This window comes from Ambystoma mexicanum, chromosome 11 (assembly GCF_040938575.1).
Source record: "Ambystoma mexicanum isolate Mex_15411 chromosome 11, UKY_AmexF1_1, whole genome shotgun sequence".
Classification (NCBI taxonomy): domain Eukaryota; kingdom Metazoa; phylum Chordata; class Amphibia; order Caudata; family Ambystomatidae; genus Ambystoma; species Ambystoma mexicanum.
This window is the reverse complement of record NC_090934.1, coordinates 1095382212-1095407714: the sequence shown is the minus strand read 5'-3', so window position 1 is coordinate 1095407714 and position 25503 is coordinate 1095382212. Positions and strand designations below refer to the sequence as shown.

At 51.4% G+C, this 25503-nt stretch overlaps 1 protein-coding gene across 17 annotated transcripts in view; it reads left to right on the top strand.

The window, feature by feature from the left end:
- The window catches only part of SLTM (SAFB like transcription modulator), a 333070-nt gene that overhangs the window by 78692 nt on the left and 228875 nt on the right, over positions 1-25503 (top strand). The gene's annotated exons all lie outside the window — the stretch shown is intronic.

Genomic DNA, 25503 nt, shown 5'->3' with positions numbered 1-25503 from the left:
GAAAACATGCACAGTGCTTCTGTTTGCTCCGTGAGCATCAACACACCAGAAGCTGAATAGAAAATTCTCCAGCATGGGGTCTGGCATGGATTCACATGCTCATGTATATTCCCCGTCAGGCTGGGAATCCTCGGTAAAGAAAATAAAAATCAGTTTCACTTCTGAACTTTCTCCTAACAACCAATCACTGGTCTCTGGGTCATACTGCCCCAGCCAATGACTGTCCTCTACCTAAGCCTTAATCTGTGCCTGCACAACCTTGGTCGAGCTAAGGGCCTTCACCTTGAGGGTTGGGGAGGGGGGAGGGGGTCAGTGACCCCGCTCCCCATAGCCTTCTCTGACTGGTCCGTCTGAGGCCTCTCCAGAAGCCTACCTGGGGGGGTGGTCAGACTTCCTCTTAGCTGGAGCCCCTCAAGGTCCTTCAAGGTGCGGGGGACCATCTCCTGGCAAAACTCAGTCATCTTCCACGGGTTTGGTTTGAATGCAGGCAGTAGAGGCACACGGAATGCCCATCGTCCAAGTAGATGTTCTGTAGGCCGAATCCTGGACACATTCTGAACAGAGGCACCAAGACTTCCTTCTCTGCCATCTCCATGCAGGATAGGCCTTGAAGCTTCTGGAATCCTCCAAGAAGAAACTCAATAACAAATCGTCCTTGAGGGGCGCTGAAGAATCTGATAATGGGTCCCTGTTAAATCGGAAGATGGCTCGATTTAGAAAAATTGAGTAGAACTTTAGAAAAATCGCAAAACGCAGTAAAAGCTTGAGCGCTATAGCACGAGGACTCCCAACACTTGAACGTGTGGTTAAAAATCTGAAGATGGCTGCCAGCGGAGGGGCTTAGGTAGGAGCAGTCATTGGCTCGGGGCAGTATGACCCAGAGACCAGTGATTGTTTGGAGAAAGTTCAGAAGTGAAACTGATTTATTTTCTTTACCGAGGAAACCCAGCCTGACGAAGGGGAATATTCATGAGCATGTGAATTCATGCCAGACCCATGCTGGGGAACAGTTACTGGTAAGTAACTTGTTCTGTGTATATATATTTCGAAGGGATTGTGTCCTCCGACGTATTCCTCATCTTAGATATATCCTTCCAGCTCTGCTGGCCTCGGAAAAATTTTTCTCTAGAGGGCGCTGCGCGTCGACGTCCCTCGTGTCGATGTCCTTCGACAGCTGCCGTATCGACGCTCGACGTCATCCTGCCTATAAAGGCCGCGCGCAGCGTCCGTTGCTCAGTTCCGTTTTTCCGTGCTTACTCGGCGCCTCGGAATACCGTTGCTCAGTTCTTAGTCAGATTAATCCTTTTTACCTCGAGTTATTCGATCCGTACTCGATGGCTTCCTCGTAGGAACCGACAACTCCTCGACCCGGCTTCAAAAAATGTCGATTGTGGGAAAAAGATGTCGTTGACCGATCCTCACAGAAATTGTCTGTGGTGCTTGGGAGCTGAACACCATTGTTCGGAATGCGAGGACTGTATGTCCATGACAGCTAAGGCCCTGAAGGAGCGTAGGGGGAAGCTGGAGAAAGGTAAGATTTTTAAAGCTGCTTCTTCGTCGACGAAGTCGAGACATTCGTCGCCTCGTCACCATTTGCGCTCCAGGTCTCGGAGTGGGTCTCATCACTCCTCGAGATCGAAGCACTCGAAGAGGAGACGTCGAAGATCCCCCTTCTCTGTCTTCCTCTTCCTGTTTCGCCAAAAAGAATCCCTTGCCCCACGAAACATAGTTCCCGGGCTGAATGGGAGGAATTCCGAAAAAATATGATGAGCATCTTTGAGAAAGCGGCCTTGACCCCCTCGAAGACTGCCGAGAGCGATGCTCTGGTCGAAAGACCCGAAGGTCAAAAACGCCGCGAGTCGCAGTACCCGGCGAAAGAAACCTCTCGAGCGCGTCTCGAACCCTCGAGCAGGACTATGACCTCCAAACCTTCCTCAAAGGTTCCGTCGAGGTCTATGTCTTCGACGCCGTTGTCGAAGGGACCTTCGACACACGGGTCTGTCGACTCGACGCCGGCCTCGACACCAGCGTCGCCGCCAAGAAAAGTCACGGTGACCACACATCCAGTGACTATCCCCAGGCCCTCGACATCGATGGTGTCGATATTGTAGAGTAGAATTCCAATTCTGTCGAGGTCCTCGAGGCCTCCACCTCTGTTTTCGACGCCACGCTCGAAGCCGTCGGCGTCAACGACATCGACGTTTTCGAGGCCAATAATGACAAGTTCGGCACCCTCTGCCTTGGAAATGGGATTTACTCCCTTTATGAGTTCAGAACAATTGAGAACTATATCCTCAATTTTAGAAGAGGGTGATTTGTCTGAACAAGACACATTTGAGTTACAGGGACCTGTAACCCCAGTTAGAGAGGAATTTTCCTTTGAAGAGCGCAGATTAAAGGATCTTCATGATTCGTTACATGAGGCAAGTGGATTAGACACTTCCCCTGAGGTGGATTTTGCTAAGCCAGAACCGGGGGAGCATGCTGAAACCCCCTACAGAGCCTTAATGGCTAGGATTACAGAGTTCATGGGGTGGTCTGCACCTTCACAATCTTTCCAGCAAGATGACCTCACGGATATTCTTGACAAAGGCCCACAAGAGGATCCGGTGGTGCCCTTTCATAAAGCTCTTCAGAGAAAGATCATGACAAACTGGGAAACCCCAGATGTAATACCAGCATTAAATAAAAAACTGTCTGCAAAGTACAGGGTATCTTCCACAGACCCAGAGTTTTTGTCTAAACATCCATCCCCAGAAAGTCTGGTGGTACAAGCAGCATCCTCTACCGATGTCTAGACTGCTTATCCTACAGTCCCACAGGACAGGGACGATAAAAATGATATGGCAAAGAAAGTCTTTTCAGCATGTAGCATGGCGTTAAAGTCGGTTAATGCTACGTGCACCCTTGCTAGGTTCAGCCATACACTTTGGGAGTGTGCTTCTACAGCGGCTGACTGCATCCCTGAGGGAGAAGAAAGGGATGCGTTCCTGAATATTATACAGGACGGTAAAGACGCTAGGTGCGAATCCCTCCAGACGGGCATTGATTCGGCTGACAGTATCAGCAGAGCAATGGCGGCAAGTACATCAACCAGGAGATTCGCTTGGTTGAGAAAGTCTGGTTTTGCCCCAGATGTGCAAGCAGGGCTCTTGAACATGCCATTCGATGGCTCTTCTTTGTTCGGGAAAAAGGCGGATGACAGTTTAGAGAAACTGCAAACTTCAAAAGCTGCAGCAAAATCCCTAGGAGCTGCAATCCGTCAGACTCCTTTTTGTCCCACAGGAACCTCTCCGAGGGGCAAGTCCTTTCGCTTCTACTCCGCATTCGGAAGAGGTAGAGGACGACCGGCTCAAAGGGGTCAAAGAACTACCCGAGGTGGACGGGGTAGATATTCTAAAGCCGCAGCAACAGCAGGTGCCTCTTTACCATCGGCATCTGCATCAGCCGCCCCAAAACCACTCTTGAGGACTCCCCTCACAGGACACCTGTAGGAGGCAGGTTGACTCCACATCTGACGGTATGACAGGCTATCACGTCAGATGCTTGGGCATTGGAAACAGTCGCCCAAGGTTACTGCCTGCCTTTCCTACGTATACCTCAGTCATCCACCGGGGATCAGCTCTCAGAAAGCTCCAGATCCGCTCCTCTTGCAGGAAATGTTTGACCTGCTAGAGAAAGGTGCCATAGAACCTGTAGCGGAGAGGAACAAGGGCTGGTACTCCCCTTACTTTCTCATTCCGAAGAAAGACGGAGGACTGAGGCCCATCTTGGACTTGCGAGAATTGAACAAATTCCTCAGGAAAGACCAATTCAAGATGGTCACTCTTTCTCAGATCCTCCAGGCCCTTCAGTTTCAGGACTGGTTGGTATCTCTGGACCTTCAGGACGCTTATTTCCATGTGCCTATCCATCTCAAACACAGGAAATACCTGAGGTTCGCAATTGGCAACTCTCACTATCAATTTCGAGTACTGCCATTTGGGCTGACCTCCGCCCCGAGGGTCTTCAAGTTAATGTCGGTAGTGGCTGCAAGTCTAAGGAGGGAAGGGATTCACGTCTACCCCTACCTGGACGATTGGCTAATCAGGGCTGTTTCTCCGGAGCAAGCTCAGATCCAGCTAAATCACGTGTGCTACTCCCTTCACAAACTGGGCTTCTCCCTCAATTTAAAGAAGTCTCAAATGATACCATCGCAGAGACTCCAGTTCATAGGAGCGATCCTGGATACTTCCCTGGGAAAAGCCTCGCCACCAGAGGTGAGGGCTCAAGATATTCTACAGATGGTTACCAAGTTCCAACATGCCCAACGTCTCCCAGCCTTCGACTTTTTGAGGTTGCTAGGCCTCATGGCATCCTGCATTTTCCTTGTGCCAGAGGCTCGCCTGAGAATGAGATCCCTCCAGTGGGCACTGAGGACTCAGTGGTCACAATTCTCAGGGAGAATGACAGATCTTCTTCAGGTTCCCGGCAGGGTGGCTCGAGACCTTCAGTGGTGGGCCTGTCAGGAGAACATTCTGAAAGGAGAACAGTTTTGGCAACCCTGGCCGGAGATAACAGTAGTCACGGATGCCTCACTCACGGGGTGGGGAGCCCACGCCAACGACTTGACCATCAGCGGTCGTTGGTCTCCATCGGAGTCCAGACTACACATCAACCTGTTAGAGCTGAGAGCCATCAGACTTGCGTTGAAGGCTTTCCTGCCAGCTGTACAAGGGAAGAACGTCCTGATAATGACGGACAACACGGTGGCCATGCATTACCTCAACAAAAGAGGAGGCGTAGGATCACTACCCCTGTGCAGAGAGGCGATGCAGCTCTGGTTTTGGGCAATCCAAGAAGGAATCTCTTTCGGCAGTTCACCTAGCCGGAGAGAAGAACTTGACAGCGGAAGCTCTGAGCAGGCAGAACAGTCTCCCACGAGTGGGAGCTAGCTCAGGAAGTCCTTCAAGAGATCTTCGTCTTTTGGGGAACCCCTCAGGTAGATCTGTTCGCCACCAGCCTAAACAGGAAATGCGACCTGTTCTGCTCAAGGGAATTTCCTCCGAGAGGAGCTCTGGGAGACGCGTTCATAGTGGACTGGGAGTTTCCGCTTCTGTACGCGTTCCCACCGGTCCCTGTCATTCCTCAAATGATCAGGAGGTTGAGAAGATTCCGGCGAACCATGATCCTAATTGCCCCGGATTGGGCCAGGAGAACGTGGTACCCGGACCTTCTAGACTTGTCCATCTGCCCTCCAATTCGACTTCCTCTCAGAGAGAACCTACTCTCTCAGAAGGGAGGTCAGGTTCTCCATCCAGACATCAAAACCCTCAACCTTGGCTTCTGAACGGCTGAGGTACAAGGATTGGGACCACCCTGATGATGTTATGGAGGTGTTGCTTTCGGCAAGGAGGCCAGCAACAAAGTCTTTATTCCGCTGCCGTTGGAACAGATTTTGCAGCTGGTGTAGAGAACAGAATATCGACCCTTTTTCATGTGGTACACCAATGGTTTTGTCCTTCCTACTATATTTGGCAAATTCAGGCCTTCAAGTTGGCACCATTAAGGGTTATCTCGCAGCGCTATCCATCTTTAAGCGTACTGCGGAAGAACCATCCTATTTCAAATTACCCTTGGTAATACAGTTTCTAAAGGGGTTAACCAATGTTTATCCCCCAAGACCATTCCAAGTTCCGCTATGGGATTTAAACTTAGTACTAACTTTCCTGATGGGTACACCTTTCGAACCTCTCCATTCTTGTTCGTTAAGATTCCTTACCCTTAAAACTGTTTTATTAATAGCACTTACATCTGCTAGAAGGGTGAGCGAATTACAAGCTTTCTTGAAAACCCCCTCATACAATCTTTCACAAAGACAAACTTGTCCTGCAAGTGAAGCCTAATTTCCTCCCAAAGGTAGTTTCTGAATTCCATATCTCTCAGAAGATTACCCTACCATCTTTCTATCCTCCTCACCCGGGAAAGAGGAAGAGAGGTTACACAGACTAGACCCTAGGAGGGTTTTAAGTTTTTACATTAGTAGACTAGCCAGGATAAGACAGGCAGACCAGCTGTTTGTAGGTTACGCAGGTCACAAGCTGGGGTTACCAATAACTAAGCAGACCATTTCCAGATGGATCATTCTAGCCATTCTGGAATGTTATAAACTGGCAGGGAAAGAGCCCCCTCAAAATCTTAGGGCTCATTCGACCAGAGGTATTGCAGCTTCATCGGCCCTCAAAAGAGGCGTACCGGTTAAAGACATATGTGCGGCCGCTACATGGTCGTCTGTCCATACCTTTACACGTTTTTACAATCTGGATTCCTCCTCTAGTCAAGAGACTAGGTTTGGAAGGGCTGTACTGCATTCTATTCATCAATAGAAGACAGCGTGAAGTCAGTACTCCCTCCTCCGAATATAGAATACTGCTATGGGAGCCTATCTAAGATGAGGAATACGTCGGAGGACACAATCCCTTCGAACAAGTTACTTCTTACCTTGTAACGTTCTTTCGACGGGATGTTCCTCCGACGTATTCCTCATCGACCCTCCCATCCATCCCCGCAGTTCTACTTCCCTTGTTGTTGCAACTTACGCTCCTTCAGGGTGATTAGTCTAGTCCAGACAGTAATACTGTGGGCTACAAAACGGAACTGAGCAACGGACGCTGCGCGCGGCCTTTATAGGCAGGATGACGTCGAGCGTCGATACGGCGGCTGTCGAAGGACATCGACTCGAGGGACGTCGACGCGCAGCGCCCTCTAGAGAAAAATTTTTCCGAGGCCAGCAGAGCTGGAAGGATATATCTAAGATGAGGAATACGTCGGAGGAGCATCCCGTCGAAAGAACGTTACAAGGTAAGAAGTAACTTGTTCATCTGTTTCAGAGGCTTTCATCCATGGCTTGCAATTACAAATTGCAATTATTATCATGTAGATAAAAATAAGAATTGGCATGCATTCTGGTTTCTGTCAAGTAACCTGACCTTTGCATGGCCCTCGGCTCTAAACTTTAGTATAAATGTACACAGGAAAATAATAAAGCTCTCGTATTCACAAGATTTTCATGCATAAAAAGACCTTGTACGCACCTTACCTAGAGGCCTGTTGGGTGGGGCTCAGTGGGTGGCCTCTCGGCCAGTGTTGGTCAAGGTGGGTTGTTTTGAGTTTCTCAGGGTGTTTGGCAATGATTTTGTAGTAAACTGATTTTATTTAACTTGGCGCTCAATGCTGTCGTACCATGCACGATCTTTGGATAGCGGGAAGACGAACCTGCTATGCCTTGTGAGCGTTCAGAACGTGCAAGTACGGGGGGGGGAGGGTTATGGGATAGGTGCTCATGGTGAGCAGAAGGTGAGTGCTTTAAAGAAAACAAAGTGCAACTTCCAGTGGTGAAGGGTGAGCTGAGGTAAGTGCAGAGGATAGACAGCAGCTGGGATAAGATGTGGGAGGTCGGGGCCCTGAGGATGCATAAGGGAAGCATCCACCACCTGTCCCACATTACACACAAGAAGTTGGTGCCAGAGGAACACTGGTCTCTAGAGGGGGAATACTTAGTCAGTTGCAGATGGTGGCCCCTGACAGTCTTGTGGATCATGCAGAGGGATCCAGTGAAGACTTTGTAGGGCAGGAGAGATGCTGTCCCTGGGCTTGATGTCAAGGAGAGGTCTCACTGCCCTATTCTGGATTAGTTGGAGGGCTCGCAGAGTGGACAAAGGTAGATTGATGAGGCTATTGCAATAGTCAAGCCGAGGGGGAACCAGAGCCCAGGTAACATTGATTCTTTGGGGGAAGGTTCCTTTTAGAAGTAAAAGCTGAAAGTGGGACTTCTTGGCAATTGTCCTGAATTTGGAGGAAGGAGAGGGGTTGAAAATGACTGATTTCTGGCTTCGAAGGGAGAGCCCATGGATGGTCGGAGTGAAGGCAAGAAGTCTGGTGCCGGGGTCTCAATAGAAAGGATCTGTTTTCTTGACATTGAGGCAGAGATCATTAGAAGTACACCACGCCTGGGTGGCTGAGAGGCAGTAGGAGATGGAGGGTGCAAGGGCGTCCGTAGGAAGTTTGAAGAGTTGTCAGCATAGCACTGGAGGTCGGCAGAAATGAGGCGAGTAAGATGGATGTTAAGCCAAGGCGAGCGAATGGAGCCCTGGGGGACGCCAAAGGTGGAGAAGGAAAGTAGGTGAGAAGGTGGTCCGTATGACGATGGAAGAACGGTCAGTTGGGAAGTCGGCCAGTCCAGTGCCTGCTCCGAGATACCAAGGGTGTCATGGAAACTTTTTTACGAGGATGTCAAATGCAGAAGAAGGATCAAGGGGGATGAGGACAGTAGAGGAGTTGGAAACAAGGGAAGCGAGCAGTTCTTCACTGGTGTTCAGAAGAGCAGTTTCTGTGCCCTTGGATGCTCAGAATCCAGATTGTCGTGGAGACCGACAAGTGCAGTGTGAGTGAAGTTGGTGACCGGGCCAACTTCTCCAGTAGTTTCCCCATGACAGGGGTGATGGAGATGAAGTGATCTTAGGCTGGACCGAAAGGTTTTGCTGACGTTGAGGAGCGGTGCACAAGGGGGAGTGCTTGAGGGAGGATGGAAAAGCACCAGTAGCAAGAGTGGTTAGAAAAGATGAGCGATAGCAGCAGCGAGAGGAAATGTTCTTGATCGTTCTGGCTGAGCAAGGGGCAACCTGTTTGGAAGAGACCTTCATGGAGGGGATTACTCTCCCTTCATCCGGAGACAGAGGGGAAGGAGGGAGTGAGAGTGGTCGGGGGAGGCAAAGAGAGGGAGGGATGGGTTGGAAGAGTGCATGACAAGGCTGTCCGGGCCTGAGAAGGAGTAGGGGCCGAGGATACTGCAGACGCTTTGGCAAGTGCCCTACAGATTTTGAAGAGTTCAGCCCTGTTAGACACCAGATAATCGTGCCTGTATCTGGGTCCCCCCTTTTTTATTTATTTTTTGGCACATAGTCTGTAATGCCTTTGGAACAGGCAGCAGGCCACCTGAGGTTTGCAAGTTCAGATTCATATCAGGTGTTACGCTCGGAGGCAGGTTTCAGGCGGATCCTAATTACTGGTGCAAGAATGTCAGTAATGGATAGATAAAGGTTGCTAAGAGCAGAGTCGGAAGAAGAATCGAGTTGGGTGGGCAAGGGGAATGAAGGTGGAAGTGAAAGCGGCAGCTGACGCTGGTTTAGTCGTTCGGATGTTTGTGAGGAGTTGTCACAAGGTCATAGGGACCCAGGCTGGAGTAGAGAAGTGGTCAGATCAAGAGAGGGGTGACCAGAGAAGATAAGAGGGAGGTTGGAGTGGATGCAGGCATCCAGCCTATGTCCAGCAGAGTGGGTTGGACCAGAAGGAAGAATATAGAGGGGCAGAGGGCCATGAAGAGTGTATGCTGTGCATGGGGAGTCTAATTGGATGTTAGTCACCCAGGAGTAGCAGGTTTGAGGTGCTTGAGAGTAAGGAGGAACCCGAATCGGCCTACTCGGAGAAAGTGCTTGGAGGCTGGTATATGGTAGCAATGGTCTGGATGGAGGAGGGAGAGGATGACAAATTTGCATCCTAGGCTCTCAAAGAATTAATAAAGCGGAGTGGGTAGGATGGAAGAGATCCTCAGAAGATTAAGGCAACCCCACTGCCAGCCCAGTGAATTTGTGCCCCCTGGCATGGTGCCATGCCCCACCAGAGGGGGGGGGGGGATAAACACCACTTTTAATGAACCCTGTTCTAGGTGCATATCATTTGCGCGGGCAGACCTATGCAGATGAATTCAGTCCTGGATGGGTTTAGTTTGAAGTAGTCTGCACTTGGACTCGATGGCTGGGTAATCGCGTAGCTGTCCTACGCTTACAGCTAGAGAATTGCTTCAAGGAGCCTGAAGGGAAGGGCAACAAGGGAACAATCATGACAACACGGGAAAACCACAATGAATGAAACATTACCACGGTTCTACTAGGCCTTGTGACAATTGGAATGTGCAGAGGTGAAGGAGAAAAGGGGCATTAGTGCTAGGGGGGGGGTCCCCCAGTGGGAAGTGCAAGGGACCATATTGCGTTAACAGGTAAGTGGGTGCTAAGGCGGTGACGGCCCACAGAGGTGATTCCAGCGAACAGATCAATAAGTGCAAACCTGATACAGCTCCACAGGCAGGAGAGGGCCTGAATGCAAGTGCCAGGGGGCTATTGCTGAAGGCGATTGGGCACAGGACCAGGCAGGACTCAAAAGCTAACCTGGCTGCCAATCTCAGCGACTGAGTGCAGTTGGCACGGAAGCTAGAGGGGAACGAAGAGTAGAAAAGGAGTCTTGAGAAGCTTTTGGAACTTGAGATCCGGTTCGGGAGGAGAGGCTGCCGAATGAAGAGCGATCTGCCACCAGCTCTGCTCGGAGAAGCATTTGACCAGCAGAGAGTTGAAGCTGGTGGGATCTAGGAGGAGAGCATTTAGTAAGGGTTAGTTGCAGATAACGTGGACCCAGGCACCAGACGGCTTTGTGGATGATGCAGAGGGATTTGAACTTGACCCTTGAGGCAACCATAGATGCGATCCCTGGGCTTGAGGCCAAGGCTTAGTCTTTGCCTCAATGACGATAAAACGGAACGGCTTATCGTAGGCTCAGTCCCGCCTTAACAAATTGGACTCTAGGTACCAATCCTTCACCATTGATGGCAACATCATTAAAGTCTCCGAAGAGGTCAAAACACTAGGTGTGTACCTCGACTCCACCCTTTCACTAAAAAACAAATAAATGCCACCATCTCATCCACCAATAGCAACAAATTGATCAACGCCTGCAGACCGTTTCTTTCTAGCTCCAGTTGCCTCCCCTTATCTAGAGCACTGATATTATCCAAATTAGATTACTGTAATACACTTTACTTGGGCACCACCACCAAAAATCTGAACAGACTCCAGATCCTTCAAAACACCTTAAGAGGCGCTCTTAACCTCCCGCGTAAGGCTCACATCTCCACGGCCAGCAAAGGAAGTCCATTGGCTCCCAATTCGAGACAGAATTAAGTTAAGAACCTTGGTCCTCACTCACAATTGCCTGTCACTGACTGCCCCACGCTACCTATCTGACAAATTCTCTAAACACAACACCCCCAGACCCACAAACTCCCTACCTGCAGCAACTAATGGTTCCCAAATTCAATCTAAAAACAGCAAGAGGCTCCAGCTTCCCAGTTCTTGCAGCTCAATGTTGGAATACACTCCCTCTTGCAATCAGACGCCTCCTTCTGGCCATTCAGAGCCATGGTGAAATCCTGGCTATCTGACTAATCATGCTGCTACGCGCCTATACAACTTCCACTCGCCCTCAATTTCTACATTATGCCTAACTATTATGTAACTGGTCCCTCACAATCTATATTTCATAACATGTAATGTGCACCTTGTGCATCCTGTTTGAATGCATGTACCTTTGTGCTTCACGCAACAATCGGTAACCCTGTTTTCCACATGATTATGCGCCCAGTTCTCCAGCATGGGGTCTGGCATGGATTCACATGCTCATGAATATTCCCCGTCAGGCTGGGAATCCTTGGTAAAGAGACAAATCAGTATCCGTTTCGTTTTCTGATCAGTCTTTCTTAGTAACCAATCACTGATCTCTGGGTCACACTGTCCCCAGTCAGACTTCCCTCTCCCTAAGCCCCGCCCTTGGCAGCCATCCTCAGATTTTTACTGCCCGTTCAAGTGTTGGGAGTCCTCGTGCTATAGCTCTCGAGCTTTTACTCCGTTTTGCGCTTTTTCAAAGATTTATCTCATTTTTCGGTGTAATCGAGCCTCAAGCTCCACCATTTCTACTTCCGTTCAACGGGTACCCGTTTTGGATTTATTTACGCCCCTCAAGGGTGAAGTTTTCGTAGTTACACTTCTTGGAGGATTCCAGAAGTTTCTGAGGCCTACCTCGCGGACGGGAAGACCATGGCCCAGGAGAAGGGAAGCTCGACTCCCGGCAAACTGTTCAGGATCTGCCCTGATGCAACTTACAAAATGTGTCCAAGGAGGACGAGCATTCAAAATGCCTTTACTGCCTCCAGGAGGACAAAACGTACGAGGAGGACTGTGCGTTTTGCTTTAACATGTCGGCTCAGACGATGAGGGATCGTTGGACCCGTCTCCAACTGTCTGGAAGGCAAGAGCCCAGCAGGTGAGAAGAAGTCCAAGCGGTCTCCTAAGTCCTGTGAGGGCACCCCGGCGACGGGGGCCAAACAGAAGGCAAAGCACCACAAGTCTGCAGGCACCGGGAGCGCCGAACAGTCGGGCTCCTCGGCTGCCAGGCAGGGTGCACCTTCACCGACGCCATCAACCATCAAATGCTCTGGCTCGGGGAAGAGACAATCTGAGAACCCGGCTAAGCTTCCGGAGAGGCCCCAGTCGATCTCGAAGGAACCGGCCAAAGGGGAGCGAGGCGGTGACCCTCCCCCTAACGTGATGGCCTCAAGAGCGCCCAAGGTGGTGAAGGCCTCGATTCACCCAGCTAAAGCCTCTATCGAGGGAGTCGCTGCGGCCCGGGCAAAGCCTGTGGAGGCAACCTCAGGGCCCAGAGTTTCCCTGCCTCCGCGGAGGGAATCCTCTTTTGAGCCCATCGAGATGACTCCGGTGGAAAAAGAGGGGGGGGTGGCCGTTACGGACATGGACACAACCTCCGAGGAGGAATTGACCGAGAATTTGGAAGAGGCCCAGTCCCACGGGGGGAATCCCGACGAGGGGGATGACGAGAGCGAGGGTGGCTACAACGACGAGGTTCCTGTGCATGAGGAGCAACCGTAGTGCCCGTCGCAGCCCGAGCCGCAGGACAACTCGGCGGCCATTTTGACGGCAATCCAAGCCTTATACACGAAGAGAAGTATGAGACTGCCCCTATCCCCGACAGACGACCCGGCTGAACTGGGTCTGTCGGGAAGCCGTCCAAACAAGAGAATTCATCCAGTGCCCCTTCAGCCCTCACACCCTTCTCAGCCTTTGTCGCCTTCCCCGGTCCCGAGGGACGACACGGGAAAAGACACGGCCACGACAGGGACGGATGACTGATGACGGGACGGACCTGCCGTCTCAGATTCCTCGGGCATCCCCCGCCCGACGAGATGGTCTCCGTCCACGCCATGATTGCCAGGGCATTCAAAGTTTTTTCAGCTCTGCCCCGAAGAGAAGAAAGGCTTCCTCTACCAACGGCGCTAGGCCAAGAGGAAGACGGTCCTCGCAGTGCCATTACTGGATGACATCAGGGACGAGTGACTTGCCCTCCTCAAGAACCCGTCCACGACACCTGAGAAGTAGTACCGGGTCCCTGACACCGCCCCATTGTGCCTTAGGGCACAGCTGACCCCGGATTCGGTCGTCTCAGCAGCGGCCAAGAAGAAAGCAGGGGGGGCCATCTACTTCATCTTCAACTTCCCCACCGGATGGAGAGGGAAAGAAGCTGGACGCCATGGGACGAGTCATGTCGGCGACGATTAAGGTGGCCAACGCCCTAGCGATTGTGGCCCGCTACGACAGGGAATTGTGGTACAAGATCACCCCCCCCCCCTGTTGGACTTCCTCCCAGAGGGCAGAGGCCCTGGCGATCCTACAGGAGGGTGAGGTGGCGTCGGCACCATGCCATAACGGTGGCTACGGACATTGCCGACAGCGTTTCTGCCAGTTGGGCAACAGCGTTTGCCTTCGGGGGTGTCTCAAGGCGACAAATTTCCGCTAGGACGTACAAGCCAAGGTTTTGGACATGCCCTTCGACGGGAACAATCTGTTTGGAAAGACAGTGGATGAGTCGCTGCAGGCCATCAAGACTGACATGGAGACTGCTCGGGCCTTGGGAGTTCTGCAGCAACGGCGGCCACCCTTTTGGAACTCCGGAGGCAAGCAAGGTGCCTCCAAAGGATTCGGCAGCTCCTCGACCTACCGTCAGGCGGCCCGTTCCTCGTCGCAAGAAGCCTACAGGGGACGAGGCAAGTCAGGTGGATCTCGCCGCCAGGGAGGTCAAGGAGGCAAAGCTGCTTCCAAGCAAGACTGAAACGGCTGTTGCGTCGGGCCCCCACCGAAGCACCCTGGTGGGAGGCTGGCTGGCGAAGTTCGTCAGCGTGTGGGAGTCCATCTCCACCGACAGTTGGGTGCTGGATGCCCTGGCCCACGGGCACTCTCTGGAATTACTAAAGTGCCCCCGAATTCCTCCAGTGGCCAGGAAGGAAATCCACGTCCCTCAACTGCTGTTGGAGGTAAGGGCGATGCTCAAGAGAGGAGCCATCAAGCTCGTCCCATAGAGGCTCCGGGGCTCTGGAGTATACTCGAGATACTTCCTCGTCAGGAAGAAGACTGGAGGTTGGCGTCCCATCCTGGACTTGTGTCGGCTAAACAAATACATCAAGGCACAGAAGTTCCGGATGGACACCCTCCAGCACGTGCTGGGCCAGCTGGAGGAAGGCGACTTCCTATCGTCGTTGGATTTGGAGGAAGCGTACTTTCACATCCCCACCCTAAAAGGACAAAGTTTCTCAGGTTTGTAGTTCAAGGGCGGCACTACCAGTTAAAGGCCCTCCCGTTCGGATTGAAGTCGGTGCCCAGGGTGTTCACCAAGTGTCTAGCACCAGTGGCGGCGCGGCTGTGCCAGCAGGGGATCCACGTCTACCCCCTACCTGGGCGACTGACTCATCCGAGCAGGGACAAGGGTATTCGTTGTTGAACACACAGCAAAGACCGTCCGGCTGCTCACGGACCTGGGATTCTCCAACTTCCCCAAATCCCACCTGGTTCCGTTGCAGGTCGCACTGTTTCTGGGAGCCAAGCTTGATACAGTGGCGCCCGTTGGATGCAAGCGACGGGCAGCTTCGAGGATAAGATCTCGCTGAACGAACTATTCCGCCAAGCAATTCGATGGTGGGGCACCCGTGCGCATCTCGCGGCGGGCACAGACTTTCAGACCCCAGCATACCAGGAGACAGTGACGACAGATGCCTCCCTGGAGGGGTGGGGAATCGCACACCGGAGATCTTCACGCAAGAGGCCTGTGGCTCCCGGAGGAGAGGCCGCTCTGCATCAACATACTGGAGCTCTGAGCGGTGTTATGGGCCCTCAAGTCATTCCTCACGTCCCTCAAGGGCAAGGTGGTGAGGATCTTCACCGACAACACCACCACGATGTTCTACATCCGGAAGCAGGGAGGAACCAGATCCCCAGCCCTGTCCAAGGAAGCCCAGGATCTGTGGCACTGGGCCGTTGCCCAGGGATGTTTCTGGTACCTTTTTTATCTAGCAGGGATAAACACCATCGCCGACTCACTCAGCAGGGAGCTGCGCTCGTGCCACGAGTGGATCAAATCTTCCGGCGATGGAGCAAACCCCAAATCGACCTGTTTGCAACGTCGACAAACTCCAAGTGCCAGAGGTTCGCCAGCAGGTTCCCCCAGCCGAGGAGCAAGGGCGATGCTTTCTCGTTCCCCTGGGACGGCCTGTTCCTGTATGCGTTCCCGCCGTTGCCATTGCTGCTCAGGCTCATCAACCAACTCAAGGGGTCCCGGTGCAGGATGATCCTCGGCGCACCGAGGTGGCCGAGACAGATTTGGTTCCTGGACCTTCTGGACTTGTCAGCGTCCCCACCAGTCAAACTGAAGGATGCAGATCTTCTCTCCAGAGAAGGATGTGCCATTCTTCATCATGACCTGAAGTCGCTGAACTTGCAGTCCTGGCTCCTGCAGCACTAGAATTTGGAGGGTACGACAATCCCGGCTGACTGCAGGGAGGTTCTTGCAAAGGCCAGGGCGTCCTCAACTCTCGTGCTATGGACACAAGTGGAAGAGGTTCACTGTCTGGTGCCGTACAGAGGATTAACCCTCTATGGATTACAGCCCCTCAAGTACTACCATACTTACTGTCGCTGGACTAGCTCATGCTTCCGTCAAGATAAATCTGGCAGCGATTTACTGATCAGAACTGCAGTACGGTCGTCCCTGTGGTCTCATCGCCTGGTGAAGGAGTTTATGAAAGGACTGCTTCGTTCCCGCCGGTGAAGGCTCCAGCTCTGGCGTGGGAGCTCAACGTGGTGCTGACCAGGCTCATGGGCCTGTCATTCGAGCCATTGCATTCGGCTCCGTTGAAGTTCCTGTCGTGGAAGACAGCGTTCCTTGTGGCCATCACCTCTGCACGATGCGTGGGAGAGATTCAGGCCCTATCCTGCAAGCCTCCATACTTGACTTAGGAGGGTAGTGCTGAGGACGCACCCCTCCTTCATGCCCAAGGTGCCGTCGGAATTCCATCTCAACGAGCCCTTGGTGTTACCAGTCTTTTTCGTCGCCGGCCGAGAGGACTTTGCACTCGCTGGATGTAGCTAGAGCGCTGAAGTTCTACGTGGACCGAACACTTTTCGGAAGACATCACAGCTGTGAACCAAGGGAAGGCTCTCTCAAAGGCTTCATTTCCAGATGGCGCTCCGGCTGCATCATGCACTGTCATCGGTTGGCAAACCGACAGTTGCTCGGCCGTCCGAGCCCATTCGACCAGAGCGATCGCTGCTACCACGGCGTTCTTGTCTGGTGTGTCCCTTCTGCACATCTGCAGGGCTGCTACGTGAAGGCCGAAGCACACCTTCACGAAATTTTACTGCGTTGACCGATTCCAGGGAGGAGTCCAGAGTCGGCCAGGCAGTGCTGCGCAACCTGTTCGCTTAAGGTGAGCCTGTTTAGGAGGTAAGAGATGCTTAATGTTTTATGTAATGCTTAATGTTGATCCTTGCCACCTCCCGTGGTTGTGCATGTGTGTACTGCTATGTATTCTTATATTCATGAGCATGTGAATCCATGCCAGACCCCATGCTGAAGAAGGAACAAGTTGCTTACCTGTAACTGTTGTTCTCAGCATGGGTCTGGCATGGATTCACATGGGAACCCTCCACCCTCTGCGGCTCTTCACTTGGTCATACTGCCACTTTACGTGCAACCAAATCTGAGGATGGCTGCCAGGGGTGGGGCTTAGGAGAGGGCATTTATTGGCTGGGGACAGTATGACCCAGAGACCAGTGATTGGTTACTACTAAAAGACAGATCAGAAACAATACTGATACAAATTTTTTATTCGAGGATTCCCAGCCTGGCGGGGATTATTCATGACCATGTGAATCCATGCCAGACCGATGCTGGAGAACAGTTACAGGCAAGTAACTTGTTCCTTTCCTGAGGGTTCGGACGCGCTTTATAAATAAACAAACTAAACTTAGTCCTGCAGCCCTATTCTGGATTAATTGGGAGTGGAGAGAAGAGGGTAGGTTAAGGAAGAGGCTGTTTCAGTAGCCCAGTCTGGGACAAGAGTATTGGTAAATGGTCTTATATTGGGATCTTTGTGGAGAGTGCACCGAGGCTCCATGTAAAGGTTAAAAACGATTGGTCTGAGGATTGAGCTTTGGGGTATTCCGCAGGAGCCCTTGAGTTGGTTAGAATGTGGCAGCCTGGGTTCTGCCTGAGAGGGAGGAGGTAAACCAATTCAGGACAGGTCCAGAGAATCGCACCTTGTCCAATAGGAGGGAGAGAAGGATCCAGTGGTTGACGGTCGAATGCAGCTGAGCAGTCAAGGAGGACGCCCATACCATAATTTGGAGAGCATTATCCACCACCTGGATGGTGGCATTCTCGAAGCTACACTTTGCGTGGAACCCTGACTGGTCATTTTGGAGGTGGAGTTGTTTGATTTTGGCGAGTAGTTTTCCAAGATTTTGCAAATTCACGCACGTTCGTAATGGGCCTGGGGTTGGCCAGTTCGTCTGGCTCTAGGTTTTTTCAAGAGTTTGTATGGGACCAGTCTTGAGTGTTCTGGAATGATCCTTCTGCGAGGGAGACATTGATGATGCTGAGGAGCACATTGAGCGCCAGGTCTGTCAATTGTTTAATGGAGTTCTGAATTGTATTGGGTAGGAAGTAGGTTTGAGGGAGGCAATCCTTTTTCAAACCAAGGGGGGGGGGAGGTCCTGGGGTGCAGGGGATGCTAATGCTGTAAGGTTGATTCAATGGCCTCTTGGATTTTGTCTATTTTTTCAATAAAAATGCTTTTTCCAGAGTTGCTGTACCTTGGGGTTGGTTGAGGATTTGGTACAATGCTTCACTACTTTTTCTGCTGGTTAAATTCAGATTGTTTTATCATTAGTTTTTTGTTGTGTGTTTTTTCAAAGTGAACGGTGTCAGCTGCCCCAGGTACTGGAAAGGTATACCCAAAACATTCACGTTTAAGCATGATTTGAGTACCTTGGTGTTGGTCCTTAAGTCAATGTATGGCTGCTTTCCAGTTTTTATAGCAAATAAAACGGTACAGTAAAATATACAAAAAGGGCCTTTATTACCAGGTGTGCCCTTTTTTGATACAGGTTTCCACATATTCTAGGTCTTTTTCAAAACTAGGCACTACATACATCGCAGAAATCAGACGCATCATATTGTGAATAGTCATCCATAACAAATATATTACAACCAAGCTTATAGAAATATTGGCAAAAAGGTGCCAATGGCAGTCATTACGGGTGTAATATGTTTAAGGTAACTTGGATAAGCATGCAATAATTTGGATTGCAAGGGGTTGGTGATGGTAGGGAAAGGAACTGAGAAACCAAATCCATGAGTAATTGTAGTTTCAAATAGTTATAGTAACTATTTTGCTGTTTAAGTATACCAGTTACTCAAATAAGTAATCAAAGAGATGGCTATGTGATTGGCATACTATTCTGGGCAGTAGGTCAACATCAGTCCTTTTTCATAGTGCGCTATTCAGCATTCATCCACTAGTTCAAAGTACCAGGAATTTGTGCAGAATAGATCCTTGTACTGTAGGTGACTCACCTGATGGATTTCTATAACTCGCGATGTGTGAGCTGAATGAGTCTATGCATATGTAGGGTAGAATCCCCAAATCCTGCGGGAAAAATGTACCCTAATGTATGTTCAAGAGCATGCCACATTATTGTCCATTGGTGATTAAGAAGTGTTCTCCAGCATGGGGTGTGGCATGGATTTGCAAGCTCATGAACATTCCCAGTCAGGCCGGGAATCTGCGGGGTGGGTGGTAGAAAGAGAAGGTTTCACTTCCACTTACAAACTGTTTTCCTCCTCTAAACCAATCACTGAGCTCTGGGTCATACTGCCCCAGCCAATTGATGCCCTCTACCTAAGCTCCTACTCTGGCAGCCATCTTGAGGTTTTTTTACTGCATGTTTAAGTGAGTCCTCGTGTTTTGCTGTGTGAGCTGATCTACTTTTTTGCTGAACTTTTTCAGTAAAAAGTTTGAGTTTTGTCAAACAGAGCCTGTGTTCTTTCTCTACATCGGCTGACAAGCGGGGATCCGTTTATTGGTGAATTTCAATGCGCTGGAAGGGCAAGAATTGTCAAAGTTTCATGGAACATTCCAGAAGTACATCGGGCCTACTCTGCACTGCGGTTCATGTCTGAGCAGAAGGAGGAAGTTCCATTTTCATGCGCTGGTCTGTCCGCTGACTGCGGAATGTGTTTGTGTAGGACATATGCCCCCCAGTGCCTCGGTCTCCATCCGGATCATAGGGAAGTGGATTGCGAAATCTGCCTCAGGTTCTCTAAACTAACCGTGAAGGATCACCCCAGTAGGCTGGTGGCGGGACTCGGCGCCAAGGCCTCTGCCCCGTGCAGGAAGCAGGGGCATGACTCACCTAGGACCGGCTGGTCAGAAGAGCGGTCTTCTAAGTCCTTTGATGGTGCTCCATCCGTGGGGGCCCAAGTAAAGGCCAAGCACAGCGAGTTTCTGTCGGGGGGGGGGGGGGGGGGTGCTGCGCAAGTGGCTCCAGCGACTGGCAGGGGCATGCTCATCACCATCTGCTGCCATCGCTTCAGCTCCTCCACGAAGAGGCAATCTGTTAACCCGGCGAAGCTTTGTGAAAAGGCAGAAAATACTAAGGTGCAGGAAAAGACTTCTCGGAAGGGCCCGGCGGCACAGGTGAAGTCGATGGTGGCGGCCGCCCTCTCGAAGGCCAAGGGAGGCTGACCCAGGCAAGGTAGCCCCAGCAGTGCCCAGAGTATCCCTGCCCGTGAGACTGGAGACATCGGCCAAGCCGGTGGAGAGGACCCGAGACGACGATGCTATCCCTGATCCGAACCAGACTCGGTGATGGAAAAAAGGGGGCTTGGGGAGTGGTGGCAGGCCTCAACTGCACTCCAGGGCCCAGTAGGCCTACAGTCAGGACCCACAATTCCCCCCCGCCCCCCACGAGGATGTATCACTGTACATCCTTTTGACCCTGCACACCCTGGTATCGGATTCAGAAACTGATGCTGATGACACCGGACCAACCTCCAGTTAAGGAGGAAGTAGCACCCTAAACTGCTGGAAGGAGCACCCCATGCTGCTGTAACAACCTCCACATGTGAAATCGCCCCCACCCACACCGCCAGAGACATGGGCACGACGACTGACAGACATGGGCACGGCGGGTGGTTCACTGCAGCAAAGGGCCTCTCACCCAGACTAGGTGGGTTCGTTCCATGTCATGGTTGTCAGTGTCGGACTCTTCCAATTGAAAGGAGACCTGGAAGGAAGGTTTCCTATATCGACGATGCAAGGCCAAGAGAAGGACCATCATGGCGGTGCCTCTCCTGGATGACATTGGGAGGAAGGCCTGGCTTTGAGGAACCCAGCCCCGGCCCAGAGGGATCGGCTGGCGAAGAAATACTGGGTGCTTTTCACAGCTTTCCCTGCACTCCGTGGTCTCGGCAGCAAGGAAGTAGTCGCCCAACCCCTTTGTCTTCAGCCTCGGTATTTCTGGATAGTGAGGGGAAGAAGTTGGATGCCCTGGGAAGAAAATGCATCTACTCTGCGGCGTCAACAATCAAGGCGGCCAACGCCCTTGCTATCCTGGCCAGATAAGACAGAGCTTGGTATAAGATGGCCCCACTGCTAGAGTACCTACCTGACAAGCGTTTCAAAGCACTGTCCATCCTCCAGGATGGGTAGGTGGCTTATGCCATCACAGTGGCCCTGGACATCACGGACACAGGGCTCCAATAGATGATGGGGGGGGGGGGGGTGGTGAGGGTGTCTGTCTCAGTCGTCTTGGCTGGAAATCAACTAATCAAAGTCAAGACAATGTTTCTGGACATGCCCTTCGGGGACATAATCTTTGGGAAGGCCATCAACTAGTTGTAGCAGGCCATTAAGACAGTGACTGAGATGGCCCGTGCCTTGGGCTCTCAAACACAGCCCATCCTTTCGTGCCTCTGTCTAGAAGATTGTCTAAGGGTTTCGGCAGAGGGTCCTCATACTATACTGGTCCACGACCCTGGAGGCTTACCAAGGCCTTTGGTGGAGGTGGCTGTTGTCTTCGCTCCCAAGGTGGCACGCATTCCCTGAATAAAGATTAATCCGGCCAGGACATCTGGGCCCCCACCCATGCACCCCGGTGGGACGCTGGCTGGCAGGCTTCATCAGCGAGTGGAAGATCTCCACTGACCGATCAGTGCTGGACACTCTCGCCAACACACTCAGTTCCAGCAAGAGTGTTTGCGGATACCTCTGGTGGCCCGGCAGGAGCAGCACATCCCTCGGCTCCTGCAGGAAGTACACGCCATAAGAAAAGGGGTGATGGAGCTGGTTCCAAAGTGACTCTGGGGGTCCAGAGTCTACTCCAGCTATTTCTTGGTAAAGACCGGGTGGGAGTTAGAGGCCTAATCTAGACCTGCAGCGTTTCAACAACCTGGTCTCAAATTCAGGATGGTCACGTTGCAGCACCTGCTCGGCCAACTGGTGGAAGGAGACTTGGGGAGGACTGTCTGGATAGTTAACTGAGAACCCCAGGTCCATCAGCATCCGAAGTTCTGCTTGATGTCATCGAACGCGCACTGTTCCTGGGGGCCAGGCTTAACTGTCTTTTGCCTCTTCCTGAGGAGAGCTGCGCTGCTGGGCAAGGTGCAACAGCTGTTGGCTCCGAAGACTGCTACGGTGTGGACCAACAAGTCGCTGCTAGGCATGTTGTTGTACATGTGCCTGATCCGGCTCTGTGGATGCAACCACTTCAGGAGTTGCTGGACGCTCGGTGGATCCAGGTGTCCCGAAGTTTCGCTGACAAGATTGCACTCGGCGAGGAGTTTTGGTGAGCGATTAGGTGGAGCATGCGCTCGAACATCGCTGGGGACATGCGTTTCAAGAGGCCTCGTACCAGGAGATGGTCACCATGGACACTTCCCGGAGGGCTGGGGGGCGAGGGGGGGCCTTCGCCAGGGCCTGTGGCTGCTGTAGGAGAGGGATCACCACATCAATATCTTGGAGCTGCGGCCAGTGTTCTGGGCCCTCAAATTGCTCTGTCCCTCAAGGGCAAAGTGGGACCACACCACCACGATGTTCTATATCGGGAAACGGGGAGGGTCACCAGATTCCCAGTGCTCTCCGGAGAGGCGCAGGACTTGTGGCACTGGGCCATCGCCCAAGAGATGTTCCTCATCCTATTTAATCTGGTGGCTGGTCGAGAACACTATTGCCGACTCCTTCTCCAGGGAGCTTCGGATCAAGTGGGGCAGGACCCAGATTGATGTTTGCTGCAGCGACTAATTCCAAATGACAGAAATTCGCCAGCAGGTTCCACCAGGTCCTCTCGGTTCAGTCCTCAACAGACTAGACCGCTTTCAGATTAGGTCAAAAGAAAGCAGCAGCAATTCTTCTTCCAACTGGGCTTCAAGGATAAGTGACTTCAGCTTCTGAACAAAGTTGGAAGTGAGTGAGCGACAGTCAGATGTGTACATCTAGAGACCAGTCTGCTTAGCATACAGAAGGGCATGCATGCAGGCAGCCAACCAATCAGGCTTGCAGGCATTCAATTCACTTCCACCCAGACACCCATAATAAGGAATGTGGATTGGGGCAAGCACCCAGTCTTTCAACATGCCACACTGCATTCATGCCAGTTTCAGGCACGGCTGTCTCAATCATTTTCACACATAGAAACCAGACACCCATAACATGGAATGCGGTCACACTCAATTCACACAGGTCACATACAACAGAGTTGTTGGGAGAATTCTCCTTCTAGGGCTAATTTCCCTCACCTAGTGAGTCCCCCAGCAGCTTTGCTGGATTTCTGGAGTTTATTTTTTCCACCTGGTAAGATTGTACATCCTTTTTCCACTCTTACATGTGTTTTGGCCTATGTTAATCATTGTGTGATCTTGGGCACTGGAGCACACCACTCCAGTGCCCCTGTTATTGTATGGGTTACACAGCACCTTTTTAGTGTAGTAACCCAGGGTTGTCTTTTAGACTTCCCTCTGAATCCATTTCGCTGGGGCTGACTACTGTCCCCCCCGAGAAAGGTAAAGTTGCCATTTACTTAGTCATTTTTTTCCACAGACCCAGTACACCCCATCTTACATGGAGTACTGGGAAGGGCTAATCTGTACCCCTTTTCTGGCTGTACCTCCCTGAGCATGGTTTTGCTCTTTTAACATTTAGACTTGGCTGGTGGCAGTGGTATCTACCCTAACTTTTCTACCGCCATTATATTAGATAAACGTGGTACTGTTTGTGGCTATTATATTAGCCTCTAACATAAACCCACTTGATCAAATCATTTTTCTTTTGGCTCTGGTTGGGTTTATTCGCCATTTCTTTTTAGTCCTTGTGTTTTACTTTGCGTGGCAAACTAGGTTTGCCTTCTTTGTTCACCGTCTTTTGGCGGGCTTCTGCAGAGAAGCCCTCCTCTTGGCACCTCGTTGTCTAGGTGGGCTGAATGTGAGGGAGGGGTGTAGTCGCCCCCTGCACAGGGTAGGGTATCCTAGGAAACCCAAGTCGCACTTTGCAATGATTGGCTGAGGTGGTTGTCCGGCCAGACAACCACCCCCCCCCCCCCCTGCTGCGTGATTGACAGCCAGGCTGTGTGAATTGGGGGTTTTGCGCATAAAAGGCAGTTCTCTTGGGCTAGAAGTCAGTTGCCTCTGGAACTACAAGGAACCGAAGAGAAGTGGAGAGAATGACGGCTGCTGCAACTACCCCGTCCCGTTGACGCCCTACTGCAGTCCTGAGCTATCTACCCTTAGACGATCTAGTCCGGAGTCGTCTTCCCCTGAGCCTGGTGGGGATAACCAGCTCATCTTCAGCCACAGATCTCCGCCATGGTTGAAATCGCTGCACACTGCTGTCGTGGTCCTGATAGCCACCTGCTGAGCCTCTCCTGTTAAGGAGCACACCTTTGCGTTGTCGTTGCTGTCAGCTTCATCCCTGTGTGGTGCGGACCCCCTTCAGACGTCCTTCACAACGAAGCTCCAGGAACCGTGGGTCTGCGGGAAACCAACAGGAACTGCCAGGGCACCAGCTGCATCGTGGAAATAATGTGTTCTACTCGAGGGAACTGGGTGAATCCCTTTTCTTCATCCTCGAGCCTCGTCCTTGTCTTCCCTCCTTACTTTTGCTTCCGAACATTGACAATATTCAAGTACTTATTGGCTACACAAATCGTGAACTGTCTAACAGTGCGATCTTCGGCACAGGCCTCCGGTGTCACCTAAACCTGGCTCCGACCCTTTGACTTTTGAACTCCTGTTTCTGAGTGTTTCTCGATACTGTCTGCCTAACCTAAATATTGCCTGTGATTTCTGCCTCCAACTCCCTCTGTGTATCTCGGATGCTAAGTGTGTTTTTGCCCCGGTAGCATTTCATGTCACGGATACGTGTTTATTTAGTAGACCGAACTGTCAAAGTGATCGCACCCGTATCCGCGGTATCATGTTTTGTTCATAACACCGGTTCATTCAAACACAGGATACTTACTGAGACTTACCGTACAAAGTGAATTGGTTAGTTGTATATTTAACGTGTGGGTTTGTTTAACGTTTAATAGGTGTGTTTATAACTGATGGTTTTATAAATAAATGTACTTATATTTTTTACCTGAAACCTTGAGTCAGTGTTTGCTTGAGTCAAAGTAATTGTGTTCCCTTTGTGTAATCTCTGCTACTGATCAAATACTCTTGAGATGAGCCTTGCTGCTCTGCTACTGCTACCACTACAACTTAGTAGTACAGGCTTGTACCAAAGGTAAAAACATGTATTGCCACCTGTAGTCTTAGGTGTAGTGGTCCCTAAGGGCACTGCACAGGATTCTGCCTAACAATAGTCACTGGGAAGACTCAGCCAGTCGGGCAGGACTTCCAGTCAGGTCTTCACAGGACTTTGGGGAAGCAAGTTAATGGGTAGTGGAAAACAAGAGGCCACAGGTGCCATGTCGCCTCCTATCAGGAATCCACTGATTCCTATGGCAGGGCCTGGGTATCCCGAAATGTACGATAATACTCTGAACACCTGTCCAATTCAGCATGGAGCTGCCACCAGCCCATACCCTGCACTGTGTTCACCACAACCAAAAAGAGGCCAGTAGCCCCATATGGACTCTGTGCAGAAAACCGAGCACTCATGATAATGGAGTGCAGGACATGGCGGCCCTGTCCCTCCAATGCATTTCCGGCATCACAAGCAGTAGCACACATTTAGCCCACTTGTGCTAATGTGCCATATATTGCACTGATGGACTGCGGGGCATAACACATTGGCTA